Here is a 6176-nt window from a genome sequence, read left to right as displayed (position 1 = left end):
TTCAAATCAAAATGGACCAGTTTGATCCTAATGGGCTCAAACTGTTGCTTTAGGAGCAGTAAAAGCTGCATTTCTGTAGGAGATTTTTTTAAAAACACATTTTTTTTGGCATATTTGGAGTATTTTCTTTTCTTTCCTGTCATAAGCTTGCAATGCACTGAAACACAAATCTTTAGAGAAAAGTGTTTATCATTATTTTTGCATTCTTGCTGCAACCAGAACATGGAGGGAAGCATTTTTGGATGTTTCCTCCAGTGTGGTTTAATGCACCATGCAGTTTGATGATTAGTTTGTTTAATCTCTGTTGTTCTTGTCCAGTGAACCATAACATAAAGTCTATTTAATATTTATAAAGCTGAAGTGGTAATTTAGTGGAATATTTGTTATTAAGTTGGCAACATGTGAAGTTCTGATCTCCGTGAAGCAGTTGGACTGTTTTATTACCTCCAGTTTCAGGTTGGGATCAAATATTATGTATAAAAAGTCTGTTTTGGTTGTAAAGAAACGATTTATCGAATCACAACAAGGGCAACTTTTTTTATTATTATTTGTATGCTGTTTTTAGCTTAAATAAATGTCATTTTCTAGGACATACTTTCTGCACAGTGGGAGTTGTGGGCGGGACTTACAGCCCCTCACACCCCCAAGCTAACATTAGCGGTGCAACAGAAATGATCAGTAATATTGGAGCCATCGAGCTGTAAAATGTTAATTTAGCAAAAACCACCTCTTCCAAGCTCAAAAACATTTTTTTTAATAAATGTGAGTTTTTTCAAAATTTATTATCGTAAATCCAGTTTGCTCAATTTCATATAAAGCTTCTTATTTAAATAAATAATTACCCAGAAGTGCAATTTTAAGCCTAATTGACTTAGTATATGTCCTCCATCATGCGGAAAATTTCACAAGAACATGTTAAGAACACAATTTTCATTGCTGTGGATCTTTGAGAGGGCGAGATACAATTGGTATTAAATCCCCAAGATGTTTTCCTTTTCCTAAATTGAAAAGGTTTGTAGCAAACTCATTCTAATATTACCTCCACACCAACCATGGGACACAGTTTGGAGTGAAACCAGGCTCTTGAACGTGTGTTTAGCCCACAATGTTTAAACTGGACAAGCAGGGAGGGGCTTCTTTCTTTCTTTTGCTGCTGTTTACTTGTCCGTCACCTGCAGTTGGAAGAGATTGAACGTTGAAGCGGTGCCAATCCTACTCCAGGTTTTTGTCTTTCACAGGTTTAATCTGATATATGAAAGACTTGGTGTTTGATAATTGCGTTTTTTTGTCCAGCCAGAATGATCTGAGTCCATGATTTGTCAAAGTTCAACCAGGTTTAACTCTCGAGGTGCGTTCAACTGCTGCATGTTTTTGTAACGCAGTGTCTGAAAATGGTCTTAAGGAAATAGTCCAATGAAAATCGTGTTTTTAACATGTTCTTTGCTCATAATGGAGGACGTGTATAAAGAATTTCAGATTAAAACTGCATTTCTGAGTGTTTCTTTGAAAATTTACAGTTTGAAAAACTGTATTTGCGACACAGACTCTGAAATAGGCGGACCAAAGTCTCTGATAGATCCAGTCTTAGACGAATAGATTTGTTAACGTCTTCTTTTGCTAGCCATCTGACCAAAGAGTGTTCAGCTGGAGAGTTCAAACAGTGGGATGATGGGAAATCAACAGAGGCTTACTTCTGCACCAACACTAGAAAACGACACAGGTTTTACGATTTTGTCTTAGACGAATAGATCCGTTAACGTCGTCTCTAGCTAGCCATGTGACCCAAAAGTGTTCAGCTGGAAAGCTTTGATAAAGTTTGTTTGGGGTTGTGAGGGTTGTAAGCTAGAGGGAGAGAGTTTAAACAGCGGGATGATGGGAAATCAACAGAGGCTTACTTCTGTGCCAACACTAGAAACAATGTAGGCATAAACTTGATTAAAAGATCAAAATATGATTGAAGTGTGACTTTAAAAATGTGCAAAGCTACACCTGAACGCCCAAAACGTGTGAATACCCTCATTCAGATTTCATTGGGAGTGGTCTCAAGGTTTTGTGAACGTAGCTTAACTGAGGCAAACATCTGTTGAAAAGTGTGAGACGAACTCACGTTTCAAGCGTCCCACACAGTTTGTGGCCCCCAGAACTGTAATGAACTGGCTCACCGGCTTCTCAAAGTTTGGTGTGCGGGTTGTTTGAGGTCGCCAGAAGTTCTTCAACCAGAAACTAAACCCTCCCCTCAGATGTGCGGTGAGGCTTGTTTGTGCAGGTGGAGATCCCGTCTGACAAAAGCCCCCTTTCCTCACAAGTAAAGTCCCCCCCACACTTAGCTGTGCGCCGTATCCACGGAGACGTAATTACAGACAGGTGGTTTCTAACAGGTGTAGCTGGGAGTTCATAGGAGGAGGGGTCAATCAGCTCCACCCTTTTCTCTGTTCTTTCTTTTAACCATTAATTCTTTTTTTTTGTTATTTAAAGCATCTTCTCCCACCAGTATTTTCTCTATTAAATCAATCTGCTGCTCTATAGTCGCTGCACCCTTTGGTTTGATTTCTCACAGGCGGCATGTTGGGTATTAAGATTCATCTGTCAAAGTCGAACTCTGTCGGCGTGGGTGAAGTCCTGGATTTACTGTCGAAGGCGTCGGAACAGTGTTTCTGTTGGAGGCCGTCTGTTCAGACATGTGTCCATAGCTGCTGATGAATTCTGTCGATCCGCCTCAGCGTCCGACGTTAGGTCATGTGACCGAGCTCCAACATCACTAAATGACAAGAGTGTAACTCTATGCTGCAGCCTGGTGAGGAATGTCACCTAATGTCGTTTTACTGCCAGATTTGAAGGATTTCCAATCACTTTTTGCACGTTTTTCATCCCGTTCACGACAAACTTTCATTCTGCCGTCTTAGTCTGATCTATAAAAGCCTCAAAAGATGCTTTTGATCAAATAATTGATAAAAACCATCAGCAGTTTTTATCTCCGTTTTTAAGTCTACACAAATCCCAGACAAAAACAGCTTTATTTGATTGCTTACAGCAATCACTGATCCTAGCAGAATTTATTTGAAAGGTTTCTCGTCCAAAACTGGGACAAGGTTTAAAAAAAAAAAAAATCCCCATAATCCATATTAAATGGATTTTTATTTAGAAAATTAATTCCATCCATAGATTTTCCTTTGGAAATAGGTAATTCCTCTACTTTAATTCTATAAAAACATTGCCTTTTGTGATGGAATTCATAATTTTATCAGTTAACTTGCAAATTTTGTTTATTTCATAGAAACATGTTGATCTTACACGTGCTCTTCTAATCATTTAAGCTGTAATGAAAATAAACATGTTTTATTAATTTATAGTTTTACAGTGCAAAGACAATCCCATCAGCGGGTGATCAGATAGTTTAATGATCCATTAAAGGTTGGTGGAAAGAACCTTTTCTTTTACAATGCAGCAATGAATGGAAATCATTTATTAGTGTTGATTTCAGTTCTGACTGTACGGATGTGTAACGTTTGAGGCTCCTACACAGTCAGATGCAGGTTTTCCTGGAATGTGTGGGTGGAGAAGGTTTTCACCGAGTCATGGTGGAGGAGACAGCAGCAGCAGACTGGAGAAAAAGGAGGATTTCTGATGGCTCACGGCCAGGCTGCAGCTTCAGCTCTCCACAGAATTTAGTTTTTTTCCTTTTAAAATCAAGAAATGAGCAAGAAATTATAAGAACATTCATCATCTTTAGATTTTTAGTTACAATTAACTAACAACAATTTAAGCTAGCCGTCATGTTCAGTGGCCTCGTGGTAAAGTGTACGCCCTGACAATGGAAGGTTGTGAGTTCAAATCCACGACTGAGTCATACAAAAAACTCAAAAAAGTGTCTTTAAGGTGCATTAAGGGGTTGGATTGGGGGGTTAAACCACCAAATGGTTCCTGAGCGCGGCTGTGTCTGCAGCTCACCCCTCCCCCAGGAGATGGGTCAGTCGAATGGGGGGAACAAATTTCTCACATCAAGGTCTGTGAAAACAAATGGGACTTGAACTGAATTTCAACTTTAAGGTGCATTAAAGATCACAAGATTAATAAAAGCAAAACAAAAGCAGGATAAATGTGTACAAATATTAAGGCGTTTGGGATCTTCTGTACTTTATTTTATGAAAATAAAGGACGTCTACAGGGTGTACAACTAAAAAACATTTGAGTTGTATCCTTTTAAATTGAAGTTTCTTGCTAAATTCTATGAATGTGTATTGGCAAGAGTCTGGCAATACAATATGTATCGTGATATGTATCACGATACATATTGCCATATATCCCCAAGACTGTACCAGAACAATTTTTCACTTAAAAGTATTATTTGGAAAAAAAAAAAAACTTTACCTGAATATAATTACATCTTTCATAGTAATAAAATGGTAGATTTGATTTAGTTTAATGATCACAATGTTAAACACTGCAACTGTATCTCATTAAAGTTGCTTTTACCCAATTAAATTCATGCTGCTTTTCTTTTGGTAAATTAAGAACTATTTTTTCTTAAAGGGAAAAGTCAAGATTGTCAGATTTCCACAATAAAACCTTTTTCAGTATAAGAAAAATAAAGAACGAATGTGCCTTAACTAATTAGATTCAATGAGTATGATTGAGGTAATAAAGTTCCAGTAATTTCCAACATTGCTAAATGAGCCTCTCCAGTACTTTTAAATGGTTGTTGTTGTTTTGTTGCAGTGCAAACCTGCCCCAAAAGGCTGTTTGTTGTGCTGCTAAGTAATGTTTAGGGGTTTAATTGAAACACAAATAAATAAATTTAGTCCTGTCAGCATTTTAGCTCGATACAAATATTGGCAAATGAAATATTGCGATATTCCGCTGACTTGATTTTTCACTACACCACTACCAAATACAAAAATATGTTTAATTTAATGGCTTATTAAAAAATAATGTTTTGCTTGATATTCTTAAGCCCATAGAAAACTAAAAAGAAGACATGAAAAGTGGACTTTCACTAGTATTTTATTCATAATTTATACTTTAAAGCTTTTACTAAACTAAATTTAAAAAAATATATATTTTGTTAAGTTTCCTTCAAGTTTAAAGAGGATTTAGCAACTTTCCTAGAGTAATGATGTATTTCTATTTATAAAAACACACAAATCATAAATTAGAAAAGACAAAATGGAGATTTGACTTCTTGAAATTACAACAATTTATCTTTAAAGGTTTTTCTTATATTTTTTTTTAAAACAGTGTAAAAATAAAGTGAGAAAAACGGTAGAAAGCTACTTGTAAGAAGCTCTGAAATACTGAAGAGCAATAAGCATCTTTGAGCTGCTGACCTCTGACCTCAGTCTCTCTCACATTCAACCTCCTGTATGTCTTCATAGCTTCAAATGCAAGTTCCCCTCATGCTGCATCATTTTGTTAAATTGATGTTGATCCACTTAAGTGGAACAGATTTTTTTATATCCTCTTAGAGGTTTACATGCCTTCAAACTTGGATTTACTTTTCATATCTGACTGGAGAGGAACCTCCACTGATGCATCATTAAAGCTCCGGTTAAACCGTCTTCATGGCGGTGATCAGGAGTTCACTCTTGTTTAGTCTGTCTACAGTTACGATTCATTTCTTGTTTACACTCGCTTCATGTCCCACTTTGTTCCCCAGCTGAGCAGCCAGCATGTTAACTCGGCTTGTCTGGACCCGCTTGTTGAAAGCGACAGCTGCCATTATACAGGGGGGGTCGCTTAAAGACAGTTTTAGAGTCCCAGCCAACGCTGGGAGATGAAAGACGGCAGAGGCAGAACGCCACAAGTCAGGCTCTCATTTTCCGTAAAATTATTAATAATTTTTTTTGGACGTTTAATTTCAAAATAAGACATTTCTTGAATATTCTTCTAGGTATGTTCATGTCTGCAAACCATAATCTCTTTTATGTGGCTTCAAAGAACTATATAATCTAATTTAGACTGACTTTGAAGAGATGCAAATCCTCCACAAATCCTCATGTTTCGAAATATTTCTATTTTTTGTGCATAAATTGAATTTAAATTATGTCAACTTGTGGTTAAATGACAAAAAAGTTGCACAATCCATGAACGATCTAAAAAAAACTCCTTATGTAGATTAAAAATATGTCTTTGGAGAGCCACATAAATATAATAAAAATATCTTTAGTTTAATATTGGTT

At 36.7% G+C, this 6176-nt stretch overlaps 1 protein-coding gene across 5 annotated transcripts in view; it reads left to right on the top strand.

The window, feature by feature from the left end:
• Positions 1-6176, top strand: part of LOC112162557 (MTSS I-BAR domain containing 1) — a 54795-nt gene that overhangs the window by 1009 nt on the left and 47610 nt on the right. The window lies entirely within an intron of this gene.

This window comes from Oryzias melastigma, linkage group LG11, assembly GCF_002922805.2.
Source record: "Oryzias melastigma strain HK-1 linkage group LG11, ASM292280v2, whole genome shotgun sequence".
In the NCBI taxonomy this organism is placed as follows: Eukaryota; Metazoa; Chordata; class Actinopteri; order Beloniformes; family Adrianichthyidae; genus Oryzias; species Oryzias melastigma.
Note: the sequence above shows the minus strand (reverse complement) of the source record. Positions and strands in the feature narration are given on the sequence as shown.